Below are 15,490 nucleotides of genomic sequence, written 5' to 3' on the forward strand. Positions count from 1 at the left end.
GCTCCTCCGTGGGTATATTTGAGTGCGCGCGAATGTACATCTGTGCGTGAGCGGTAGCTCGTTCCCCATAAGGTGTGCGTATTTGTACGTGTAAGAAAGTTGCCAACAATGGATGCCTTTTCTCGTGAGGGTAATGAGTGTAGGCATGCATGAGTAGTTGAGCAGTCTGTAACATTTCTTACGGGTACGAGCAGTATCTCCATCCACACGAGAATGTGTTTGGGTGTATATGAGAGCAGTTAGAGCCCTTCCGTGTGAGGTGTGCGTGCGTGTGTGTGGGCAGTTTGTGTACTTCCTAATGAGAGTTGTGTGTCATTGTGAGAGTGAAACGTGAGCAGCTGGTTTTAGTTCTTGAAGTTGTGTGCGTGTTTGAGTGAAAGAGAGACCAGCTTGTATTCATTCTAGTGAGATGTGTGTGTGCATGCAGTTTGTATACTTCCTAATGAGAGTTGTGTGTCTTCTATATGAGAGTGAAATGTGAGCAGTTGTTAGTACTTGAGGTGGTATGCGTGCCTGTGTGAAAGAGAGACCAGTCTGTATTCTTTCTAGTAACGTGTGATCTTCGGACTGTGTGGGCGTGCGCATGAGCAGTTTGTTTACTTCCTAATGAAGGCTGTGTGCCTGTGTCTGTATTTGTGTGGGAGTGACAAGTGAGCAGTTCTGTTAGTACTTGTGAGGTGTATGTGTTCTTGTAAATTTGTGTATGGTCAGCCTTCGCCCTTCACCGTGAGCTTTGCTTGCGTGTTTGTGTGCAAGATTGAGGATTTACGCATAACACAACACTGCACCACCTGTAAGGCGCCCTGTGAGTGAAGGGGTGGGGGCCATGGGATGGGGGCGGGAGTGGGGGCGTTCTGGGGAGGAAAGCAGACAGATTGTCTCAGTCGCAGATATTTCGCTCAGACCAGCGTATTTCTCTCTGCAGAAGTGACATGGATTTAATTTCACGGTTGGACAAGCCACGAAGGGGCTGCGTGGGAGGACGATCGAGATGGAGGGGGGGGGGGGGCAGTGTGCGTGGGTGGATCGGCCTCTCCTCAGGAGGGCTGTGTAGGGGAATCGCGCAGTGCGGCGAGACAGCGCCAACTTCCAGAACTCACTTCCCCACACTTTCCTCTTAACTTTCTGCTTCTGCTATGCCTGTCCCTTTGTGCCCTCTGTTGTGGTGCCTGTCGCTGCCACCACCTGCTCCCGGTAGCGCTTGCACGTCGTCCTGCCTGCTTCTTGTACCTGAAGCTGCTAACACCTTCTCCTTCCACCTCCTGCATCTTAACTCTGGAGTGTCGCTCCTAAAATGTAACATGTTTGGATGAGAGAGTGTAGCAAGAATATTAAAACAACTCCCTCATCGAACCACTCCTCTAATTTCTTATTTTTTTTTGATAAGGTTGTACTCGATACAAGCAGATAATGGTGTGGCAATCACACCAAAAACAATGTTTTGAGGTGACGCTCTGTGCAGCCCTTAGTATCTTTGGTAAAAGGTCCATATTTTGTCTCGCTTGGATTGGCATGACCCCTGGAACTGAGTATTGTTCTTCGAATAGAAGCATAAGATACATCTCCAAAATGAGTCTGGACCCACTATCAGTGATTGTTTAAGCAGGGGTCCGTGGCTTCCAATAATGTCTAAGTATGGGTCCTCAGATTTCAATAGTGGTTCAGTGGGGGTCCCTAGATTCCAGTATTAATTAAATGGGGGTCCACAGAAGTTGAAAGGGTAAGAACCAGTGGCCTACATGAATTGCAGAACCAGGGATAGAACACGTGCCTAAACTCCAAAAAGACAAAGGGACTCAAAGTGTGGTGAAAAGTGGAAATTCTCAATTTTCTGGAGAAATCTATAAATGCATGTGGAGAATCGAATGCCTGAATTTCTTTCTCAGTAACACAATACAATGTCCATGGTTCCCTCAAACTCTAAAGCACCTATTCCTTCTTCACTAATACCAGCAATTATGCATATATCAAATATATGGTACATAGAACAAATGAATAATACGTTTTGGGCTAAATAGAATAGTAGAGAGTGTTGTTTTAATAGATTGATTTTAGCTTCTTCCCTACAATACTTTGTAAGACTTTTTAAGCTCGAGTGAGATGGCTACTGTACCTACAACAATGTGTTGAGTGCTGATAAGGGCCTCAATACATCATTGGAGAGAAGCATGGGGGTCCGCAGAAATGTTTCGGGGGGGGGGGGCAACATTTTAACTTCATCACCATCCTCCGACATGATTGAGCACAAGTATTAAATACATTTAATAAAAATCTAATAAGACAAAGAGCCCAGGCAACTACAATTAAACAGAGGGAAAAATAAAAAATGGGCAGAAAAAAATTCTAAATCAGGTTGATGCGATTCTAGAGCATGGGTACTCACAAACTTTCTCTCGGGGGCCAAATTTACAGTGTGTTTTGTGGCCGAAGGCCGCCCCGGTGGGGGCGGGGTCAGTAGGGGAAGGGGCTGGGGCTAGAGCAACAAAAAAAGCTATGACCATGACTTTGAACACATGTCCCTGCAGTGGACGCCTTCGTCCACTGAGCCACCTGACCGGCATACACACATCTTTCTTTCTTTCTTTCTCTCTCTCTCCCCTCTCTCCTATCTCTCTCTCTCTCTCTCTCTCTCTCTCTCTCTCTCTCTCTCTCCCTCCCTCTCTCTCTGTCTCCCTCCCTCTCTCTATCTCCCCTTCCCTTTCTCTGTCTCCCTCCCTCTATCTAGCTATCTCTCTCTCTCCCTCCCTCCTTCCCTCTATCTCTCTCTCTCTCTGTCTCCATCTCTCTGTCTCCCTCCCCCCTCTCTCTCTCTCTCTCTCTGTCTCCCCCTCTCTCTCTGTCTGCCTCCCTCTGTCTCCCTCTGTCTCCCTCATTCTCTCTCCCCCTGTCTCCCTCCCTGTCTCTCCCTCTGTCTCCCTCCCTCTGTCTCCCTCCCTCTGTCTGTCTACCTCCCTCTGTCTGTCTACCTCACTCTGTAGCCCCCTCCCTCTGGCTGTCTCCCTCTGTCTCCCTCTGTCTGTCTACCTCTGTCTGTCTCCCTCCTTCTGTCTCCCTCCCTCTGTCTGTCACCCTCTGTCTGTCACCCTCTGTCTGTCGCTTTCTGTCTGTCTCTCTCCCTCTCTCTGTCTCCCTTCCTTTGTCTGTCTCCCTCTCTCTGTGTCTCCCTCCCTCTATCTCTCTACCTTTGTCTCCCTCCCTCTGTCTCCCCCTCTGTCTCTCTGTCTCCCTCTCTCTCTCTGTCTCCCTCCCTCTGTCTGTCTCCCTCCCACTGTCTTCCTCTTTGTCTCACTCTTTGTCTCTCTGTTTCCCTCCCTCTGTCTGTCGCCCTTTGTCTGTCACCCTCTGGCTGTTTCCCTCCCTCTGTCTCTGTCTCCCTCCTTCTCTCTATCTCTCACTCCCTCTCTCTGTCTCCCTCCCTCCCTCTATCTATCTCACTCTGTCTCCCCCCTCTCTCTCTCTCTCTCTCTGTCTCCCTCTGTCTCACTCACTCTGTCTGTCTCTCTCTCTGTCTCCCTTTCTCTGTCTCCCTCTCTCTTTCTCTCTCTCTCTCTCTCCCTCCCTCTCTCTCTGTCTCCCTCCCTCTGTCTCCCTCCCTCTGTCTCCCTCTCTGTGTCTCCCTCTTTCTCCCTCCCACTGTCTATCTCCCTCCCTCTGTCTGTCTCCCTCTGTCTGTCTCCCTCTGTCCATCGCCCTCTGTCTGTCTCCCTCTGTCTGTCTGTTTCCCTCCCTCTGTCTGTTTCCCTCCCACTGTCTCTCTCTCTGTCTCCCTCTCTCTCGTTCTCCCTCCCTCTGTCTCTCTCCCTCTGTCTCCCCCCTCTCTCTGTCTCCATATTTGTCTCCCTCTGTCTCCCTCCCTCTGTTTCCCTCTCTCTCTCTGTCTCCCTCTTTGTCTCCCTCTGTCTGTCTCCCTCACTCTATGTCTCTCGCTGTCTCCCTCTCTCTCCGTCTCCCACCCTCTGTCTCTCTCCCTCTGACTCCCTCCCTCTTCTCCCTCCCTCTGTCTCCCTCTCTCTCTCTGTCTCCATCTTTGTCTCCCTCTCCTTCCCTCTCTCATTGTATCCCTCCCTTTGTCTGTCTCTGTCTGTGTCCTTCCCTCTATTTGTCTCCCTGTCTGTTTGTCTCCCTCCCTCTGTCGACCCCTTCCTTCTATCTGTCTTACTCTGTCTGTCACCCTCTTTCTCCCTCTGTCTCTCTCTATCTCCCTCCCTCTGTCTCTCTCGCTCTCTCTCCCCCTCTGTCCCCCACCCTATTTGTCTCCCTCGCTCTCTATCTCTCTCTGTCTCCCTCTGCCTCCTGCCCTATCTGTCTCCCTCTCTCTCTGTCTCCCTCTGTCTGTCTCTATCTCCCTCCCTCTGTCTCCCTCCCTCTTTTTCCCTCCCTCTGTCTGAGGTTCCGTGACGATCGTAAGTGGTGTTTTTGACTCGCACGAATATGGTCGAGTCTGCTATCTACGAACCGCAAATGACGAGTTTAGTGGGTGTACGCGTTTTCGCTGTACTAGCCTAAACCGTTCGTCTGTTTCGTGGGTTTCTCTATCTGTACCCACGGGTTCCATCTTAGATACGGCATCCATTTTGTCTCTTGCCCTCAAGTAGCCAGCGAACGGACGCTGTCCGCTTCGCGACCCTGGGATTCCCAAGACTTTTGCGGAAGACACGTTTCCTTTGAAAGTGTCTTTATGATGAGGGGGATGACACTGTAAGGCAGATGGCCCCGCTCGAGGCTCATCTTGCCGTGCCGGTCTATTGTCTTAGGTGTGCATCTCATTAGGCACGTCCCTTTGATGCCTGCAGCTCGTGTTTCCCGATACCACCCCTTTTACACCCTTTCCGATCTCCCCACTGTTTCTGCCTTCCTCTACACCTGTTTCTGTTCCTTCTTCGATCTGTTTTACTGCCGATTGGAATGTACAAATGGTGGGAAGATGGGTTTTTACAGTTGGGAACCACCAAATGTTTCTGTACTTATGTTCCGGACCCTGAATACATGAAAGCGACCCTTTTGGTCTCTACGATGGGAACCAAGTTGTAAACCTTTGTGTACCATGTTAATCTATGAGAGAAACTTGTATAAAAGGAGCGACCCACAGTAACAATTCGTATCAGGCTCCGTGAACCTACATGTGATGTACTTCTCGTGACTTCTGTGTTCCCTGCAGTAATAAACCTCGAATCTTGGACGCCGAAGGAAGTGTCCCGTGTCTCTGTCATTTGTACGCCGGAACAGGTTACTCACGAAGGTTTCAGGTGTTGTCCCCTGGCACCGCTGGGTCTTAGAAAAACCCAGTCCTTCAGTTGGTGCCCAACGTGAGGCTGCATCAGTGGTACCGGTCCAAGCCCGACGATCGTGAGGAACTTTGTGTGAAATCTCCGAGGGAAGGTGCACCCCGCTTCATCGATCCTGTTGTCGAAACAAGTGGCCCGACGACTTTTCCCGCGAAGATTCCCGCCTCCTGACGGCTGCGACGGACTGCTGCCCTGACTGTAGACCTGTTTTGGCGCCTGGCGTAGACCTTGGTACAGCGAGACGATTGACGGGCCTTCCTGGTGACGCCATCGATCTTTGAGTTAAGTATTTGTGGGTCGCTCCCAGAGTCCTTCGTTGTGGGTGCTTAGTTATTGCATGGTTCCATTGCATTTGTGATTCTTAGTACTTGGTTCTTTTGTTGTGATATTTGACGTCTGCCGTCGCCAAAAACCGAGGGTTTTTGCTCATTGCTGGGATATATTGTAATCCCGTAACCCTTGAAGTTTGTGAAACTCGGCTCGTGTGCAAGATGCCTGCCTGGCCGTAGTACTCTGTTCAGTTGTTTTAGTCATTGTGGTGCGGATTCCCGACTGGAGGACTCGTGCCCGATACCTCCGGTTGGAACTCCAACTTATGAGCTATATAGCAAACATGGGTTAGGTCCGATTACTTTTAATGAATATTGGATTCGCTATACTAAAAAGGATGGTGTCCTTAGTTGGCCACCTCATGGTAGTTTTGAGACTCCGATTCTAGACAATCTTGAAGCTAAATTGTTTAAGAGAAAAGCAAGGCCGGCCATGTTTGATTCCTTTCGGTTGTGGCGTAAAGAAGCCAAACAGAAAGAAATTAGACAGATAAAACGCAATCAGAGAGATGGAGTTGCTACCACGGTAAGAAAAGCAGAACAGTTTCAGCGAGATAAGGAGGAAAAGGAAAAGGAAGTTTTCGATAGGCTTCAGCGTATGTCTATAGATAAATGTTACCCCGCTTTGCCAACGGATACAGATAAGAAAGAGGAATCAGTTGAGGATCCTTTACTGTCCTATCTTTTGAAGTCACCACCTCCGTACGCACAGGGTACCGCAGCTCCAGTGGTTCCCCCTGTACCTGCTCCTGTACCTGTACCCCAACCTGTTCCTCAACCTGCACCCGGTCTTCCGACTGTTCCCTTGCCTACTTCTGTTCCTACTGCCCCTCCGCTTGTACTTCCTCATACTCCTGCTCCTGCTCCTGTTTTACTTACTCCCGCTGTTCATTCTGCTTCTGACTCTTCTCTTGTTAATCCCCTATGTTATACTTCTCCATCTGCCCGACGTCGTACTCCTTTAGTTGCTACTAACTTTTTCAATTCTCTTGGACCTATTCTTGAGTCCGCTGGTTCGGACGGTCCTCAAAGACGTAGTCAGCTTCCCGGTAATCGGGAACGTGCTGCGCTGTATAATATGGCGATGGATTGGATGAAATACCCCATTAGGAATCCTCCACGTTCAGTGCTGGATACGTTTTGCCAGTTCAATATACCGACACAAAGATACGTTTTTGAAGAAATGTGTAAGGTTTTACGTGATCAAATATCGGCTGATGCATCTGACGATGTATTGACTGCTTTGACTAACCTACAGCTCCAGTTTTCGAGCGGAATGATAGTAGACTCTTATGTTCGACGTGCTGTTGAGCAATTGTTATCTTTTCGTCCCTCTATAATGCCTCGAGCATTATTTGTGGAAGATATTGAGGGACCACTAGGCGCGTCTGGTCAGTATCCCATGCGCGAAGTTCCACCAGTGTGGATGCCTGGTGATGCACAGGCTGTTCCTATTATCTTGCCACACTTTCAGAGAGTGTGGATACATCTTCCCTGGAAACGATCGGAAGTTTTGCAGGTAAAGCAATCTCTGCCTGACCCTCGCAAAAATCCTGCAGGGTACTATAAGGAATTGTCGCAGCTTGTGGATGCTACGATAATGAATCTTGCCGACATCGATATGTTGTTCGGTAACGTAGTTCCGCAACCAGTTTGGGCGAAAATTCGTCAAGAAAACCATGCGGCAGAATTAGGTGGTGATTGGGCTGCTCTCATTGCGGCAGATACACGACAAATTGGTGGGGCTAAACCTGAACAGTTAATCACTGATCTCCCTCAGAGAATCATTACCCTAATGAAAACACTTATGCCAGCTATGAAGGTGAATTGGGATAAGTTGTCCACTTGCAAACAGAAGAAGGACGAGAGTGTCTCTGATTTCTTTACGAGATTTGAGGAGGCATTCATCGATCAAAGTGGTCAGGATATGGGTACCGAGGGAGGTCAGAGGTTGTTCGTGGACAAATTTGTTTCTAACTTATTGCCTGACTTGAGCAACAAATTAAGAAATTCTGAGAGTGCGTGGGCTGTTTCGACTTCTGCTCAAATATTGGCTACAGCCCAATATTATGAGAATAGGGAGAAAGAGGAGAATGATCGTGCTGATAAAAAGACGAAAGAGCTCAAAACTAAAGTGTTGTTGCAACAAGCGTATCCTGCGCGTTCGAATCAGAATGATTCGCAACAGCGTAATCGATCGCAGTCACAGTCCAATAGGTCGCAATCACGAAATGATTCCTCTTCGCAGAGATCTTCGTTAGGGTACAATCAGTGTGCCTATTGTAGGAATGAGGGTCATTTAAAATTCGATTGTCCAGTTCTCAACGAGCGTAATAGTGGTAATTTGTCTAGAGGAGGTCGTGGTGGTTCTCAACAGACATCACGTGGTAGAGGTCGCGGTGCTCAAAACGATCGTTCCACTAATACTTCTGACTCTAATAATTGTTTTGACCAGCGCAGATCGTCGCAAGGACGATCTGCCCAGTACAATGTGGATGATTATTACGTCGATCAGGGAACTGACGACGGTAATTACTAGGACAGCCATAGACAAGGAGAGGGAGTGGTATCAGTTCCGGTTGATCAGACAGGGCCTTACGTCGCAGTTGCCACCTCGGGCGTCGTTGAGCCTTTTCTGTTGGACACTGGTGCAGCGAAAAGTTCCATCATGCATTCGAAACTCCCTGGCGCACCTTTGTCTGGCTTAACCAATGTTTCCGTTGGATTCTCTGGCGCCCCTGTTAGCAATCCGGTTTCGTGCCCTTTGCCTCTTACAATTGGGCCACGTGAGCTGAAAGCTCCGCTGATTTTGACCACTGGGTGTGGTGAAAATCTTTTGGGCCTGGATTTGCTAAAACGTTTATATGCGACTTTGTATTGTTCTCCTGCGGGAGTAAAACTTACGTTGGGTGAGAGAGTTGTACCTCCTATGTATTTGTCTCTCGATAAGCTTCCACCGGAATTGAGCTCTCTTCCTGCATCTTTGTGGGCAATGGGTCCCAATGACGTGGGCCTGCTTGATATCTCCCCTTATGTTGTTCACTTGAAGTCAAACGTGCGACTGCCACGTATTCCCCAGTATCGTATCTCCCTTGATGGTGAGCGGGCACTGTTAGCGATCATTTACGATTTGATCGAAAAAGATGTCATTGAAGAGACTCGGGGAAACGTGTGCAACAGCCCTGTACTGCCCATCTTGAAACGCACAGATCCATCCAAACCACCTGTTTATCGTTTTGTTATCGATTTACGGGAGGTAAATAAAATTGTGATTCCTCAGTTCCCTGTGGTGCCTGACATCACGGCTCTACTGACTCTGATTCCAGCCTCTGCATCTTGGTTCTCTGTGATCGATCTGAAGAATGCTTTCTTCAGTATTCCGATTGCTGAGGAAAGTAGAGACCTTTTCGGTTTCTCTCTAGGTGGCCGCAGTTTCAGGTTTAAACGCGCTCCTCAGGGCTACTGTGAAAGTCCATCCATATACAGTCAAGCCTTGAAGGGCCAACTAGATGCGTTTGTGTTGCCGGCCGGTGCGGCCTTGATCCAATACGTCGATGACTTATTGGTGGCTGCGGATAATCAGGACATTTGCAAAACTGCTACGGTGTCGTTGTTGCAACATCTCTGTGACTTACATCATAAGGTGTCGCCTTCTAAATTACAATATTGTTGTCAAGAAGTAACCTATCTAGGTCACTTATTGTCAAAGGAGGGAAGAAGGTTGACCCCAGAGAGAATTGCAGCGATTGCGCGAATGACTGTGCCAACGACTCAGAGAGATGTGCGTGCCTTTCTAGGTATCACGTCATACTGCAGGCAGTGGATTCCAAATTTTTCATTGCTAGCGAAACCATTGGTGGCTCTTACGTGTAAGGATGTTCCAACTCCTTTACCATGGACGGAAGAATGTCAGAAAAGTTTTTCTGAACTGCGTGACGCATTGTGTTCGGCTCCTGTGTTAGGGACCCGTGACTACAGTAAGCCGTTTACACTGTACGTTCACGAGAGAGAAGGTTGTGCGTTGAGTGTTTTGACGCAACCTTTTGGTGGTAAGCAGCGTCCATGTGCATATTTTTCCTCGACCTTGGACCCGGTAGCTAGAGCATTGCCGAGTTGTTTGAGAGCAACAGCGGCAGCTGCGGTGTCCATCCGACAATCTGCAGGATTGGTCATGGATAATATGCTTACGGTGATGGTTCCACACGCAGTTGACACTCTTTTAAATCGTACGAAAACGCAACACTTGACGAGTGCAAGGTTGTCTGGGTACGAGTTGACGCTGTTGGCAAGTCACATTCAGATAAAGCGTTGTAATGTCCTGAACCCGGCGACTTTATTGCCAATTAGTATGGAATCAGATGAAGTAGCACCTCATGACTGCTACTTACGGACTGAGGAGGAAACAAAAGGTCGCGTGGACCTTAAAAACACTCCTTTGGAAGATCCTGATGGGACTCTGTATGTGGATGGTTCATGTTTTAAATTGCCGAATGGTGATGTAACGACTGCTTATGCGGTGGTGACATTGAATACTGTTGTGGAGTCAGCGAGATTGAATCAGAATTCTGCTCAGGCGGCAGAACTGATTGCCTTGACTAGAGCGTGTGTGTTGTCGAAAGGGAAACGAGTGAATGTGTTTACCGACAGTCAGTACGCATTTGGCGTAGCGCATAGTTTCGGAGGATTGTGGAGAGAGAGAGGTTTTATGACGTCGCATGGTACTAAGATTCAGCATGGACAGCTTGTGAATGATCTTTTGGATGCACTTACATTGCCTAAACAGGTAGCGATGCGCACTACGCACCGTAAGGTGACGGATGATGTTGGTCGTGGTAATGCGTTTGCGGATGAGACTGCTAAGGAGACTGCCCGGAACCGTAGTACTAGAATGTATGTGACGAGTTCGGTTCGGTGGCCTACAGAGACTGGTATGTGTGAGGATACTATCGAGAGTGTGAAAGCGATACAGAATGAGGCCACCGAGACTGAAAAGACGAAGTGGAAAGAGAGTACGGGAAAGCTGGATGCAAATGGTTGCTGGATTGATTTGTCGGAGCATAAGAGATGGATGTTGCCAGATGCGTATGTGCTAGCTGTTGTGACAATGGCACACGGGTTAGCACATATTAGTGCGAAAGGTATCTAGTTGTTGTCCCCTGTGTGGAAGAATGATGGTATAACTAAATGTGCTGAGAGATTGGTTAAGAATTGCATGATATGTATGATGTACAATCCTGGTAAGGGAACCCCTACACCTTCTGGCCATTTTTCCCCCCCTTCATGTCCCTTTGAAGTGATTCAACTAGACTTCATCCATATGGAGCGATGCAATAACCTTAAATACGTTTTAGTTGTGGTTTGCGCATTCTCCCGATGGATCGAAGCCTACCCTCTCAAAGATAACACTGCTTTGTCCACTGCGAAAATCCTACTGAAGGAATACTTTCCTCGGTATGGAATGCCGCGGATTGTATGGTCTGATAACGGAAGTGAGTTTGTGGGGAGTGTGATGAAGAGTGTGTGTAAGGGCCTTGGAATTACTCAAAAATTCCATAGCGCCAATCATCCCCAGTCAGCAGGTTTAGTCGAAGGGTATAATGGCACCCTAAAACTAAAACTAGCGAAGATTCAGGCTACGACTGGTCTTTCGTGGCCTGACGCTTTGCCTCTAGCTCTGTTGTCAACAAGGGCGACTGTACACTCCCGAGTAGGGCTCAGTCCCTATGAAATAGTGTTTGGTCGTCCTGCGAATGTTTGGGGGGTTCCTAGACCGAGTGTGTTTTCTGATCTTGAGTACCCAATGTTGATTGATTATCTTCATGATCTGACTGCTAAACTGAGGTTAATTCACCAACAGGTCTTTGAAGCACTGCCGACGCAGACGGAGGGTCCAGGCCACCAGCTCCAGCCCGGAGACTGGGTGGTGACGAGGAATTTTGGAAGAAAACGCAATCTTGAACCTCGCTTTACTGGACCCTACCAAGTCCTCCTTGCCACGAGAACTGCTGTTCGTTTGGAAGGCCGAAAGAACTGGGTGCATGCCACCCACACCAAAAAGGTACCTATACCTTTGGCAGCGGACTCGTGGGTGAGGAAGGGCATTGCCTCGTCTGAAACGGAAACATTGCAGACCTTTGTACCTTTTAGCGACGCTCAGCCTGTTGGAGAATCCTCAGTGCAGCAGAACGACATTGTTGAACATTTGTCACCACAAGACTCAAGATCTGAATCATTGACTGATCAACAGAACTTTGTTCCCTCATCGGATCCATTGTTTGACGAACAGACACGTCCTGGGAGAAGCCGATACTTCCTGAGATCCAATACTAAGGACAAATAAATAAGTTTTCGCTTTTCCCTTGACATCCACATTACCCTATTGACACCATTCAGTCCAAACACACTTGTAATATTTTGATTTTGTAAATATTGAGTTTTTTTTCCACATATGTGTTCTTGCTTCCACAGCTAAGAGACTTTGTATATACTTGTGAATTAGGATACCTTGCCTCCGGGTGAACCGTAGGGCCGCTCGCGTACTTCCTTCTGGTTAGTAGGTCTTGACACTAGGTCAAAGGCCGTCGGTTCCTGGGAACTCCTGGGGATTGACTACTGCTACACAGAACGAAGTGCGTCAAGAAACGTTGCGGACAATCTTAGAGGATGGCCTTTTCAAAGCTGGTGGACTTGGAAAAAGCTCAGGCGCAAAGATTCAAACTGCAACAAATTGCTCATACGAAATGCTTCATGTTTCAGGTGTTCCTTCTGTTTCTAACTGTTTCCTTGTTATTAGCGGGTGGGGTGTATTATATGATACAGCACTCCCCAACCTTCTGCTATACCTACCCCTACTTCTGAACCTAAGACTACCTCCACTGTGTCCCCTCATTCCTTTCACATTCTGCCTCAACACGAGCAGGTTAGACGTGCAGAATTTATGAATAATTCCTTCATTCAGCTTCTTCATCAGCATCAGTTAGTGGTTAACACTACCAATTGTTGGGTGTGTGGGTTAATGCCACATACCACGGATATGGGAATTCCGTACTTGGTCCTTCCTTATAGTTCCCAGGGTTCAGCTTGAGCATTGCAAACAATGTTTCGAAGTGCACTAGATTCCTACCCCAATCGAGAGCCACGTCCCCCCCACTTTGGTCCTGGCCCGTACCATAAGCCTTTGGCCATAGCGAATGCCGATCTAGATAGGGATATCTATGAACCATCGCTTATCCCAGACGAGGAGGTGCGAGCCTATAGGGATCTGAGTGAGGTTGAGTATAGTGCGCTCGTGGGTGAAAGACAGCTTAAAAGCTCGTCTCCAATATGGATCGTACCCCACCTTGGTAATTTCTGTCTAAAAGGTCGTGGCCGAAGCCCGAGAGCTCATCTTGGAGAGAGTGCTTGCTCCGAGACGTATGTCTTACCGATGCTCTCTTCCCCTGTGTTTCTGACTGCCAAGGGTACGTACTTCGTCTGTCATGATCGTGCGTATACGTGGTTGCCCTCTGACTTTGCGGGCTCATGTTACATTGCAAATTTGTTGCCTCCGACGTTTACCGTTGATGCAGATTATCACAAGACTAGAGTCGTGAGGGGCGTGATTAGCGAAGAAGACACTGCCGGTCAAGGGTTTCTTTCCGTTTTGGGGACCTATGGTCAATAGTAGGAACCTGAGACAGTTGACCCGAGTGGTGGAATCGACAGCTAATATCACTGCCAGTGCCCTTGGTAATATTACAGCAGAGCTTCAGGCGGACAGGCTTATGACGCTACAAAACCGTATGGTTTTAGATGTTGTGTTAGCCGATCGAGGTGGAGTATGTAAGGTGATCCATTCGAGCTGCTGTATTTTCATTCCAGATAACGCTCCGACTGTCTATCAAGCCATCTCAAAGTTGCATAAGATCTCTGAGTCCATACATGTGGACGTAGGGGATTGGACGCTACTTGGGTGGTTTTGGGGCCTGATGTCGACTTGGGGTTGGAAAATTCTGATGATCATCGGAGTTGTTGTAGCATTCCTGTTCACGTGTTGCCTTTGCGTGCAGTGTGGTCCTGCCTTATGTGGCCTCTGTGCTACAACGTGTATGAGACAGGCACCTGTTACCAAAGGAACTCTGATGGATAGAATGATGTTGCAGCAGCACTTAGATGGTCTGATGAATATCGAATATGATTCCGACGACTAGTGCTTGCCTACTTGAGGGCAAAAGGAGCGTCTGAGGTTCCGTGACGATCGTAAGTGGTGTTTTTGACTCGCACGAATATGGTCGAGTCTGGTATCTACGAACCGCAAATGACGAGTTTAGTGGGTGTACGCGTTTTCGCTGTACTAGCCTAAACCGTTCGTCTGTTTCGTGGGTTTCTCTATCTGTACCCACGGGTTCCATCTTAGATACGGCATCCATTTTGTCTCTTGCCCTCAAGTAGCCAGCGAACGGACGCTGTCCGCTTCGCGACCCTGGGATTCCCAAGACTTTTGCGGAAGACACGTTTCCTTTGAAAGTGTCTTTATGACGAGGGGGATGACACTGTAAGGCAGATGGCCCCGCTCGAGGCTCATCTTGCCGTGCCGGTCTATTGTCTTAGGTGTGCATCTCATTAGGCACGTCCCTTTGATGCCTGCAGCTCGTGTTTCCCGATACCACCCCTTTTACACCCTTTCCGATCTCCCCACTGTTTCTGCCTACCTCTACACCTGTTTCTGTTCCTTCTTCGATCTGTTTTACTGCCAATTGGAATGTACAAATGGTGGGAAGATGAGTTTTTACAGTTGGGAACCACCGAATGTTTCTGTACTTATGTTCCGGACCCTGAATACATGAAAGCGACCCTTTTGGTCTCTACGATGGGAACCAAGTTGTAAACCTTTGTGTAACATGTTAATCTATGAGAGAAACTTGTATAAAAGGAGCGACCCACAGTAACAATTCGAATCAGGCTCCGTGAACCTACCTGTGATGTACTTCTCGTGACTTCTGTGTTCCCTGCAGTAATAAACCTCGAATCTTTGACGCCGAAGGAAGTGTCCTGTGTCTCTGTCATTTGTACGCCGGAACAGGTTACTCACGAAGGTTTCAGGTGTTGTCCCCTGGCACCGCTGGGTCTTAGAAAAACCCAGTCCTTCATGTCTCCCTCCCTCTGTCTCCCTCTGTCTCCCTCTGTCTGTCACCCTCTGTCACCTCACCCCAGCTTCCCTGGCACACACACAGCTGCACCCAGGTACTTCACAGGTCTTTAAAAGACCATTTACTTGTTAATGAGGCTAAGTTGTGAATCGCCTGGCCCCTATAGATCAGAGTGTCTGGCCGCACTGCTGCAGTGGTGTTTGCTGACACTCTTTAATTTAGAAAAAACCCACAGGTAGGATGTCTGCAAGGCACCTTAAAGGCAGACGGCCCATTGTCATTTTTTATGTGGTGACCAGCAGCAGACAGAATGACAATGGGCCTGTCCACAGTCTGCTCGAGGCCGGGGAGGGGCTGCTACAGCCTCTAGAGTTCAGATAGAAGTGCGAGAGGCCCCAAGTGAGAGAACTTTTAAACTCCTGGGGCTTCTTGAAGGGGAACAGCACAGCCTGCTGTAATTACCACATTGTCACTCGGTCAGCAGTGGACGGACCGGTGATCCAGGGGGGGCAATCGCCCCCCCCCTCGTTGCTCCCCCTGCGGACGCCCATGGATAGAAGGGTATCTTTCTGAGTAAATCACTAAGAAATTCGGTTACTGGTCAAGGGGGTGTAACCCTTCTCCATCAGGAACCACAATTCTTCTCAGGGTGAGCAGTAAGGTTTAACTCAGAGGCAACGTGTAAAGTATTTGTGCAAGACTTCAAAGAATCACACAGTGAAAACACAGCACAAAAGTTTTCTCATAC

The sequence above is a fragment of the Lissotriton vulgaris genome, chromosome 12, assembly GCF_964263255.1.
Source record: "Lissotriton vulgaris chromosome 12, aLisVul1.2, whole genome shotgun sequence".
Taxonomy (NCBI): Eukaryota; Metazoa; Chordata; class Amphibia; order Caudata; family Salamandridae; genus Lissotriton; species Lissotriton vulgaris.